Source organism: Leiobunum rupestre, chromosome 3, assembly GCF_980474605.1.
Source record: "Leiobunum rupestre chromosome 3, qqLeiRupe1.1.hap1, whole genome shotgun sequence".
Taxonomy (NCBI): domain Eukaryota; kingdom Metazoa; phylum Arthropoda; class Arachnida; order Opiliones; family Sclerosomatidae; genus Leiobunum; species Leiobunum rupestre.
The window spans coordinates 30034074-30046713 of record NC_143386.1 but is presented as its reverse complement, the minus strand read 5'-3'; the positions used below and the strand labels follow the sequence as shown (position 1 = coordinate 30046713).

The 12640-nt window shown below is 34.1% G+C and overlaps 1 long non-coding RNA gene across 1 annotated transcript; it reads left to right on the top strand.

Annotated features, from left to right (window-relative positions):
- The first annotated feature begins 4293 nt into the window (after window positions 1–4293).
- Window positions 4294–7158, top strand: LOC149951421 (uncharacterized). Its single transcript, XR_016479984.1, has 2 exons — window positions 4294–4337; window positions 6901–7158. It is a non-coding gene; the product is annotated as an uncharacterized LOC149951421 (long non-coding RNA).
- The last annotated feature ends 5482 nt before the right edge of the window (window positions 7159–12640 follow it).

Below are 12640 nucleotides of genomic sequence, written 5' to 3'. Positions count from 1 at the left end.
ATCCATGATGTTTTCATTTAAATTCAAATTATAACGAATTGAAAGTTTGAAGAAAATATTAATTTAGTTTGTAAATGAAATCCTTTTATAGTACTCTGAAGGGCTCTTAATAAGTTTTGAACTTCCAAAATAAATTAATGTACTAAGTCACGTTTAAAAGAACCTTTTGTAACAATACCAATATATATATATATATATATATATATATATATATATATATATATATATATATATATATATATAAAACCGTGATAAATAGTAAAACCCACTTATTTTTCAATAAATACATTTCAGATACACAAATTAATTAAATAAAAGTATTTAAATAAGAATTTCTTCACTAAATTATGCATTTGTACTTTAAATAATACCTGATTTTGAAATTATATTAGAATAATTATATTGTTAAACTTCTTTCATTTTTAAAAATGTAGTAGAAAATGAAAGATATTTTAATTAAAACATTTCTTAATTTCTTTATTACCTAAAAATATGTACAATATTTACAAAATTTTTATATTGTTTAACTTCTTTCATTTTTAAAAATGTAATTGCTTGACTTAAATAAAGCGTGAAAATTATTAGTTTCAAATGATATTTACAAATCTTATCAACTCTAAAGTCTGTTTGTTTTATTTAAAAAATAGGCTTGTTCACTTTCGATTATTTAAACATTTAACAATTTTTATTTAACTATTGGTTATTTAAATAAATACCACTTTTATTCAAATAAATGCTTGGTTGGGTAAAAAACACAATTAAATAAGTTAAAATTATATTCTTTTTACCAACGTTTTATAAATAAATCGGAAAATTTGTGGATAAAAATTAATCGACTGCCGAACACTAGAAGCAATTCTAATTTAAATGCGTATATTTAAATAGGAAAAAATGAACGATTCGATCGGAGGCATATCATTAATTTAACGAATTGAACGTAGAGAAAGAGGCTTTTGTAGTAATTACTACCTATATTTGCATTTCAGAAATCTATTTTAACATATTGAACGCCAAGAAAAGAGGCTTTTGTAGTATTTACTACCTATATTTGCATTTCAGAAATCTATTTTAACATATTGAACGCCAAGAAAAGAGGCTTTTGTAGTATTTACTACCTATATTTACATATTGGAATGTAATTTAACGTATTGAAGGTAGAGTATAGAGATTTTGTAGTATTTACTACCTACATTTTCATTTCAGAAATCTATTTTAACATATTGAACGCCAAGAAAAGAGGCTTTTGTAGTATTTTTCCTCCTATATTTACATATTGGAATGTAATTTAACGTATTGACGGTAAAGTATAGAGATTTTGTAGTATTTTACTACCTATATTGGCATTTCGGAAGTATATTTTAACGTGTTGAATGTAGAGGATAGAGAGTGTTGTAGTATTTTTCTTCCTACGTGACTATACCGGAAACGTCTCTGTGTTATTCGCTTTAGTAATCAAGCCGACTCTGAACATATGTTTTACTCTTTATTCTACGAGGTTTAAACATACACCATTTCAGTACATTCTTAACTTATTCCATACGCTATTTAAAACACATGCGATAAAGATAACGAGGAAACAAGTTAACTCTGAACATATATGTTATGCTCTATACGTGAAGGATGTTGTAAGCTTAAATTCATAATGGTTAATGTGTAGTATTTTTCTACCTTTTTACATTTTATAGTATTTCTTTATCTATATTTGTGTATCGGAAATGTATTTTAACGTATCGAACGTAGAGTAAATTTTTTTTATATTTTCTTTATATATTTGCGTATCAGAGTTGTGTGTTGTCGTATTAAAAGAAGAAAAAGGAACTTTTCATAGTGTTATTCTACCTATTTACATATCGGAAATGTATTTATATTTTACCGTATTTAAAATATAGGTAATTGTTTTTATTGGCTTGACTTAAATAAAGCGTGAAAGTTATTAGTTTCAAAATGATATTTACAAATCTTATCCACACAAATTTAATTTAATTTTAATTTTAGTGTTTTATAGTATCTTTCTGACTCTATTTGTGTATAAGAATTATATTTTACCGTATTTAAATAGTAATAAAAGCGAATTGAAAGTTTGAAGAAAATATGAATTAAGTTCGTAAATAAAATCCTTTTATAGTACTTTGAAAGACTCTTAATACGTTTTCAACTTGAATAAAATTAAAAACAATAATCTAAGATACCCTTTAAAGTTAAATTCCTTTAGAGTTTATCAGTAAAACCACTTTAAGTATTTTTTCAATCCTTATACCTATATTTACATATTGGAATTGTTACAAAAGGTTCTTTTAAACGTAACTTAGTACACTAATTAAGTATTTTTAATTTACCGTAATTAAAATATAGGTAAGTGGTTTTTATCTTATTTTATACCTACGGAAGCGATAAATAAATTAAAGCAATAAATTTTTGGAGTTTGGAGATGGGTGGAAAAAAAAATAAGGCTCTTCGTTTTTCCAACTGCTTTTCTGATGTACCCAAAAATGGACCAAAATTGACCAAAAGTACCCTTAAAACGACCAAAGTCGCCATTTTCGGCCCTATGTACCCCATTTCGGACCACAAGTACCCCAAACTGGACCTATTAGCTTTATTGTAATGTTAAACTCCCATAGAGATTCCCCTAAAAGAAAAAAAACTTGCGGTCCAATTTTGGGTATATGAATTATTTCGGAGAGGGAATCCATGTTTTAAATTCAAATTAACCGCGCGCCCGGGCAATCCGCGCCTCCCAGGTAATCCGCGCACGCGCGCGCTATCTTCCTGCCTAGGTTATCAAGTATCATACAACTTACATAATTTCCACTTATTTCGTACGATAAAACGCGATCGAGATATTCGTTTTAAGAAATACTCGTGAGATTGGTTCAAGTGTCAAGCATATTTAAGTACTACAATGATATTAAAATGAGGTTTAAAAATATTTCCATTCTACTTTAACAACGAATATTCCATGACGTCAAAACACTCTTAAATTCAAATTAACCGCGTCCCCCGGGGTAATCTGCGCACGCGTCGCCTAGGTTATCAATTTTTACATCATTTCAACTTATTCCGTACGATAAAACTTGATAAGATATACGTTCAAGTATCTTTCGAGATAAGCGTAGATAAATGAACAAGTTGGCCTGGACACAATATGTTGATATACGGGAAAACAAATCGTCGCGAGAAATACCCTAAATACATTGACTTTTGGACGATTTTACCCTCATTTCACCCCTTAAATCCCGGACCCCGATCCCGAACCTGACCCCGACCCCGGGACTGATGGGTCGACCTCACTTTCCCTCTACTTGCGTTTTCCTTGCGTGGGGTGCAGTGTGTTTGTTGCTACTAGCTCGAAGTATGTGAATGTTAAAAGGGGGGCGACAATGGGGGAATTCAGTACAGTAAAAAGTAGACCCAAGGGAAGGGTCTGGACCCGTAAAGCCCCCCCCCTTTTGTCTACACCACTGCTAGTGCTCACAGTGAAGACGAGGCAAACAGCGATTATTTGGGCCTAATGACTTACTCCGAAGTGTAACAAAAATGTGTGGACTTTCAGAAATGGCTCTCAGTCAAAATTGAACACGTGGTCCACGTGGAAGATAGGGAACTGACACACGTTAAACGAAATTATAAACTAATAAAGGAACCTTGCACTTAATAGCACCTCTAAATAGATGCTTTGTGCGCAAGTTCCAAAAGAACATGTAATAAAAATAAAAGCATTTACAGTTTAGGAATTTCTTACGCGTGCACCATCTTTAACTATGTGCACTCGTGCTTCCATGGTAGGCATTTCTTCGCGAGAGTTAACCCAAAGTCGCATTACAGAAATCAGCACACTCATCTGGACCAAACATTTCCCTACCAAGAATTTATTCAGGTTAATAGAGAATACGTAGCAGTAACTGTGGCCTCTGATTTCAACATTCCCGTAAAAGCCTGAGACTGTTGTGGAAAGTCTTCCGGAAAGGGGGATTGCTTTCTTGGTATTACTAGCTAAGTTAATTTTCAACAACAGTTTCTCGTAAATATGCAAGAACCCGAATCCTAACTGGTGAAATAGTTATAGTTTCTCGAGGAAAACTATTGATAGCAATACTAATCTCGGATTAAAAATACTTTAAAATTGAACTTGAAAACTTCATCCGTTTCAAAGGAAAGCCACTTGAAAAATGGAATTTAACGAAGCAATTAAGCGGCGTACACACTGAACTGATTAGCGCTTTCAAATTTGGGTATAAAAGGAGGTCCCAGTTGCTGGCTAAGGCACAGTCAGACTTTGCCATTCTTCATTCACAAGTCGTCCAGAAATTCACAAACCCATCAACATGAAGTCTATGGTAAGTTAAAAGTTCATTTCTACTGGCATTGATAATCGCGAAATTGTAAAGCGAGCCCACGCTAGCCAATAATTTTTCCCAATTTTGTTTTCGAATTTTCCCAATAGCGGTAGAATTAAGGATTTGAATACTTTTCATGCAAGAGATATTTTATTTGCTTCATTACGACTGTATTAAATTATACTTATAAAACAAAACACGAAGGTTACAGGGAAAATTATATATTATATTATTTTTGACGAATCTGTGAAAATAGTGAAATGATGATAAAGTATTATCGACCACGCCCACTTCGGGTGGAGACATATCTCAGACAATGGTGGCGTGGGTTTAGTAAGGAATGCATCGTCCGAAACCGTGGCCGTAAGCGGGAACTGCGGGATAGAGTCCTCCGGTCCTGATGTAGTGGCCTAGTCCCAGCCCTCCAAAGCCGAGGCCAGCGGCCAGGCTGACGGCCAAGATGACTAACAAGGTGATCTATTCTAGAGGGGAATTAATTACATTGTTTTATTCACTTCAATTTAGTTAAAATAGTATAGTATATTTCATGTTGATGGGTTAGATATTTTCTTGACGACCTGTAAATATCAGAAGTCGAAGGCAGAATGTGTCTTGGTCAGCAACTGGGACCCCTTTTATAAGCGTATATTTATCCATTCACCGAGTGAATTAGTTAAATAGCTTTACTAATCTTCATTTTCTAGTAGCTTTACTCTTTAGTGACGTTACGTTTCATATTGAAGTACAAATTCACGATACGAAACGTAAATTTCTAATAAATTAAATTCGTGAACGTGTTCTTAACGGTCCATTAAGTGTACATTCGATGTAAATCAAAATCTCTAGCTGAGAATGAAAACTACTTCGGAATTAAACGTTAAAACGTATATTATCCTAAGAAAATCCGTAGATTAACGGATTAATTAATCTAGCCCAATTGAAGTATAAATGGTATGATAAGTTAAAAGGAACTATATACCTATGGACTGTAATGCGGAGAATGAAACGAGTAGCGAATAAGTAGATTAGTCCATTAAAAGGAGGGAACAAAAAGTTAAACCCTAAACAAATTTGAAGAAAATTAAATTAAATTAAATAAATAGCTCGTACCGATACGTCTTTCAGCAAACAAAAAGACGTTAAACTCGGACCAAATTAGAGGTCGGGGATGGTTAACTTTTATTCAATAGATAAAGCTCTCAAAATTATTCGTAAAATGTTTTGATCAAGTAATTTATATTTCTGTATTATCCGATTAATTTTTTCGATAAATTTGTAAAATTAATCGGAAAAAAGACGTTTTTTTCGATAAAAAGCTCAAATTTTACGATAAATACATGTTTTTTACCCATTTTCCGAAATATTATCCGGTAAATTTCTTTGATTTTTTTTTGGGGAAAAAATGTAAACAATTTAATCATGGATAATGATTAACCGTTACCGACCTCTAGACCAAATAGATCTTCGATTGATAAACTAAATTAAATTAAATAAATTAGCCAGAAATTCCAACGGTAGACCGGTTTCTTCCTATTACAGACTCATCAGTACCGTGAGGGAAATCTGGCTTGCGACTATTACACCGAAAAGAGAAACTAAGCTTAAACATTAAATTTCAAAACGCGTTGCGTAGCAACGGAAAGCCGAATAGGAGTATCAGTCTATTCGGCTTTACATTGCTACGTCGTCATGGAAACCTTCAATCCATCAACATGAGGTTTTTGGTAAATAAAAATAATAATTTCCAAAAATAAATTATGAGAGTTTGACATGGGAAATATCCACTCACAGTGGTAATACCATTACCGGTATATTTAAAGTAACCATAGTCTCAGCCATTGAATTGGGAATAATACTGCTAGAATTAAAATTACAATTTCGGTTGCCAGGGTTACGCGGGACCTGTTCTGATAAGACTGTACGAAATTCATCTTTATAATTAGGTGGTAGCGCCATCTATATTTTGTAATGTTATATGGCTAAAAATAAATAATTATTAGCTAAATCACCGTAACTTGTGTTAAAAAGGATCGTGTTGACGGAATAAAATGATTTTTAAACATTTTCAAAGGTTTGTTTGTTACGAGTAATCATACATTTCAATTTCGCATCAGATTCGCGAAAAAATTCAATTGCAATATAGTTGCCACCACTAGAGACAGATGACGCCACGGTAGAACGATAAAGTTGATAAAGTCTCTTTTATTGAAAGAAATTGGTCCCGCGCCAGCCAGATTTAGTTGTACCTTTATTTATTCCCAACTCAATGGTCTCAGCGGATGGCTCTAACAGTTTTAAAGTATCTAAAATCCGTGAAAAAACGTTTTTATGTATCTTGTTCTGCCACGTTAATTTTTGAAGTAACTAGCGCCAAGTGCCAAAAATAAATATGGAACTTGACAACTGGTTTCGGATATGCTTTCTCCATTCAGACGTAGCATCAAAGTCGATCAACAATCTTTTAGAAAATGTTGCCAAGAGTTAATTAGTCATTATTATTGCCATTTAACCATATAGTTAAAAACATTTGGATTTTCTCTAAGAAATTCATTTTCCTCCGCAGATCGCCTTTCTAGTCATCGTGGCCTGTATCTTCGCCGTTGGCCAGGCTATTGGAGGTTTCGGCCTTGGCATCAACAAGGGCTTGGGCCTCGGTGGTGGACTGGGCTTCAACAAAGGCTTGGGCATCAACAAAGGCTTGGGCCTCGGCAGTGGACTCGGCTTAGGACACTATGGCGGAGGATACCCCGGCGTCGGAGGTGGACTAGGATTAGGACACTATGGCGGAGGATACCCATACGGTCATGGCGGCTATTACTAAACCAGTGATACTCTTCCGATCGACCACGCCGATAAACTGTAAACGACCTGATTTATTTTATCAGTGAAGTAATTTTCCTAATCTAAACGTTTTGCTTCTAGGTCATACACTCATTATTTTCAAATTGTTTTTTGTGTGCTTAAAATGATTAAAATAAAAGTTCATTAATATATTTTAAAGCAAAACATTTGGTTCTAATTGGATTTGAGATTGAGATTGTACCATATATACTTGGCATACGGATATTGGAGGGAGAAATCAAGTTTCGGTTCACCCCAAGATCAGCTGATACGTCAGGCCAACAATAAATTAGGTTTATATTTTCTTTGGTTATTTAAAAAAAAATCGCAAACACGAGGAATGCGTTTTTACACACAATCCTTAGGGATTTGTGTGTATTACGATCACCTACTGTGTAGCCGCCGCCGCCGCCGCCGTACACACTATTGCTCGCGGTACGTTAGTGGTACAAAGGCGATTGATATCTCAATTGGTAGGCACTATTATAGCCTCGACGGGATTTTCGTAATTTCTGGGATCGGAGCCCGAGAAGTTGGGCAAATGCCCAATTTACTATTTTTGGTGGTTTCGCTTTGTGTTGTTGATATTTTATTGAAAATTAAGTCCGATAACATTAAAAAAAAACATTTTTGGTTAGGTTAGGATTCAGCGGATATACAACTTCAGTTATCTCAGTAAATATTAAATTTAAGTATAGTTTCCAGGGTAATTTACGGGACCCTAATTTTCGCGGTTTTATATTTTCGCGTAAAAGTCTACATAACGTTCCTTAATTTAAGTCCGATTTTCATGATAGTTATATTTTTGAATAGCTGTGGTTTCCATATAACCTAGATTGGCCATTAGGTTGCTTAATTTTAATTCCAAGTGAGGTTTTTTGACAGCGTATAGCGACCCCTGCAACTTCCGACATTGTAAATCCGCGTGTCTATTGAGTTCTAAACGCCAGTTTCCCTCTCGCATTTTTCAAGGCCGTTCGCGCCGAGCTTTCAAAGTATGCCCAGAAGTAACAATAAGTGTGACACTCAACGTTTTACGCCCTTTTAACGCACGTCGTACGACAGGAAGAAGGTAAGTAAGATTTGATCAAAAACCACAAGTTTTGTTACTTCTAGGCCCATTCTAGCTTAGGAAAAAAAAGTCAATTTTAAGTGAGTTAATTACCTATTTCGCGTCAGACCTGAATTCTTTACGCGCTGAAGCTATATTCGCATTCCATTGAAAGCTTGCCTAAAATAAGAATAACGTATGACCAGGCGCGTAATAAATAAGTGTGACCCTAAATATTTGTTTTGCCCAGAAGTTAAGAATAAGTGTGCCACTAGATATTTTTTGACCAGTCTCAATCGGTAGGCACTATTATTGCCTCGACGGGATTTTCATAATTTTTGGGATCGGGGCCCCGGAAGGGGGGTATTTGCCCACTTAAGTGATTTTTCTGGATTGTTCGTCTTAAAATGTACGTACTTTTTTAAAATTAAGAGTGAATTGTTTGAATATTATATTTTTAGTTGGTACTGATCATTTCTGAACTACGATTTCGGTTGCATTCAGAATTTTTAATTTTAAGTGAGAATTTTGGTCAATTCGCGTGACCCCACAACCCGAGTACGCACTTTTGTCTTATTTGAATTTCGTGCCAATTGATACAGGCGTAGAGCTCGGCGTTTGGATAAGAAATATCCGTTTTATTTGTTTTTATCCATAGCCGAAAATTATCCGATATAAACTTATTTTTGGCATATTAATTCGATTTATAACCGCGAATAATATTAATAAATAAACAGTTAAACGAAATTTTTATGAATAATTTAAATTTTGGCCGTTAATTTATCTGTTCCGCCGAGCTATACAGGCGCCATCTAACTAGTTCGCGATTCGCTACCTTATTTCTAAAACCAGGTAACTCGAAAAATGCGATCTGTCTAAAAATTAATTTAAATTAACGTGTTCACGTTTCGCTACCTTATTTCCAAAACAAGGTAACTCGAAAAATTCGGTTTGTCTAAAAATTAATTTAAATTTACGTGTTCACGTTCCATTACCTCATTTCCAAAACCAGGTAACTCGAAAAATTATATTTGTCTAAAAATTAATTTATATTATCGTGTTCACGTTTCCTTACTTCATTTCCAAAACCTGGTGACTTGAAAAAATTAGTTTTAACTAAAAATGTATTTAAATTGAAGTGTTTGCGTTTCACTACCTTATTTCCAAAACCAGGTAACTCGAAAAATTCGTTTTCGATAAAATTTATGTTGGGTTTATTAAGTTAAAGTACAAGATGAACGGAAATTTGTTCAAATATAAATTTAATATTTGAAATATAGTTAATACATTGGGAGGATTGTGTGTACTTAAATTTCCGTGACCTCTTGTTAACTCTCGGAGCCCTCCTGCACGACAGGTGAGCGTTCTACAACAGAACCACGGATACATGTTACGCTTCACTGAAAATTTGAAACTCTTTCGAGGAGAGGTATATTTTGGCTTGCCAACTGGTTTTTAATTTACGAACAACTAAAATTTGTAGGGTAGATTCTCCTTTGATAGTGTTATCGGGTAAGGGTTTTCTCGGTCATTTGGCGTTTTCGCCACGAGAAGAGTACGGCTTGGCGGGGAAAATAAATTAACCGGCAAAATTTCGATCAATCATAAAAACTTTGGTTAATATTTTATACGAATAAACAACGATTTAACAATTTTCGGTTAGGAATAAAAAAAGAATGGGATAATTTCTTATTCAAACGCCTATCTCTAGCCACGAGTTGAATAAATGGCTGCTATAAAAGCATAGTTATCGATGTAAGAAGCGACGAATGGGTCGTTCTTCGTCACTCAGGGCGCTCTGTTGATGAAACGACGTTTTCTGCGATTTTAAATACTTCGCGTCCGCCGTTTGTCCTTTAATAGAGTCCCTATGAATTTTTTGGTCTAAACGAACTGTATGAGTTCTTAAAGTTTGTGGTCATTATTTTTGGATTAGCCCGTTAAGTTATTTTATTAAAAAATCATAAACTTGACGAAAATTACGATATCGATTCTCGGACATTGTCATCTCTGAATTTGAATTCACCCTTTAGTTATTTTTACCAACTAACCTTAAAACTTTATGAAAAGGATTAATTTTGAGTCATCGTCCCGCCGAAATACCCATTCGTTCCGCCAGAAAGTAGAATTACTGTTGAAGTAATTGCTCAACGGCAAACAGCAAAGCTCCCGAAAGGATGACGACGAGGATAAAATTACGAGAACTGGTTTATTTACATATATATATACATATACAGAGTTACAAGATAACGTTAAAGTTAGAACTGCACTACCGAAATGAGCGAAGCTAATGGTGGGAAAGCGTTAAATATAAAATTAAAAGCGTTGTAAAAGAATATACGTACAAGTCAACCACTAAAAAAACGAAGAAATTAGTGACTTATTACAAAAACTAGAAAATAATAACTTATTAAGTGACGAAAGAGTGATAATTACCAAACGATTAGAGTGCATCCAAACTGAAAAAGCGGAAGCGATGATGACACGGGCGCACATCGATTCCAGGTGCGCGATAAAATACTCTGCGTTTAAACTGCTTCAGGAAGAACGTGCAAAGGCTATCAATAGACTTGTAGCTGTAAAGAAAGCAAATGGATTAACAACCAATTCTCAAACAGACCTATATTTGGAAACTAACAAATTTTATACTCACCTCTACCAATACGATCCGGTACCGGATAGTACTTAGTATATATCAATTTTACCGAAATTGACCGAAATAGAGAAAGGCACATGTGAAGGAGATTTTTCGAAAAAAGAAATTCGAGATGTGATTAAGTTTTTAAAAAAAGGTAAATCGCCAGGTGTCGATGGCTTGTCAAATGAATTTTATAATTTCTTCTGGTTTTTAATTGGTGATGTTTTACAAAATGTTTTTAACTCTATTTTAAACTTAACTGATATTCCGAGCTCCTTCACCAGAGCGATAATTGTGCTATTATATAAGAAAGGGGACCCGTTAGATTTGGCAAACTGGAGGCCAATATCTTTATTGAATGTTGATTATAAAATAATGTCAAAATGCTTAGCAAATAGGATTCGGGGCATAATTCAACATGTTATCCACGAAGACCAAACATCAAGCATTCCACATAGGAACATCCAATCAAACCTAACTGTAGTCAGAGACGTTGTTTATCATTTTAACAATTTTTCGGGTGAGAAACTTGCAATTGTCTCACTAGATCAAACTAAAGCCTTTGATAGGGTGGCCCATAGTTATTTGTTTTCTTTTCTGGAACATATCAATATTGGTGATACGATTATAAAATTTATAAGGTCGACCTATCGATGTGCCGAAGCGCGCATCAAAGTCAACAATAACGTAACGGCGAATTTTCCTATTAAAAAGGGAATTCGCCAAGGGGACCCACTGTCAAGCTTCCTATTTGTGTTATCCCTCGAACCATTTCTTTGTCATCTTAGGAAGGAACTATGTGAACATAGTTTAATCCTACCTTTTATACCACGCCCTTTAACAAATATGGCCTTTGCAGACGACTGTACCCACTTTATATCAACCGATCAAGGACTTACGATTTTACGCGACGAATGTGCCAGATATTGTAATTTTAGCAACGCAAAAATAAATTTAGAAAAAAGCTGCGGTTTGTGGTTAGGTGCGTGGCGTCATCGCTTTGATACTCCCTTGGACATAAAATGGAATAATACCGAAATAAAAATTCTAAGAGTAAATTTCAAAGTTGGTAATATTGGGCAAGACAATTTTTATGATAACCTTCAAACTGAATTTACCGACAGGCTAACTAGCTATACCGATTTAAAGCCTCGCTTGTCCTTTAAAGCCCGCACGCAGTTGTGTAACCAAGAAATTAGTAAATACTATTATCATTTACCGCTTTTAAAACGTCCAACAAAAATTTCAGAAACGATACTAAAAACGTGTTTAACTTATATTTGGGACTCTGACAAACATTGGTCGAGTAAAGATGTAGTCACGCGGACAGTAGACGAGGGAGGCTTAGGCTTGAAAACTCTAGATATTCAGTGGCAGGTGTTTATAACGTCGAAATTTAAAAGGTTATTATCAAACCAAAGTCATAGTGCAGAATTACATTTTTTCAATAATTATCTAAGGAAAACAAATCACTATGGTTTGGAGGCTGTAGTTTTCTGTTTTAAAAATGTTTATCTTGATTTTAAATTTATACCACAATTTTATGTTAATGTTTTTAGCTTTTTAATGAAAATGGAATTACAACTAGGAAAACCAGTCAATTTACAACAGTTTATTAGTTTACCAATTCAGCACAATCCATTTACTACAGAAACCAAATTTAACAAGAAATGGATCGAGCTAAAATTCCTTTTTATCCACCAAATTTTTAATACAAATACGAAGCTTTGGTGCAACCCTTTCTTAAAAGGTGGCCTAAATATTAGTGCTCCT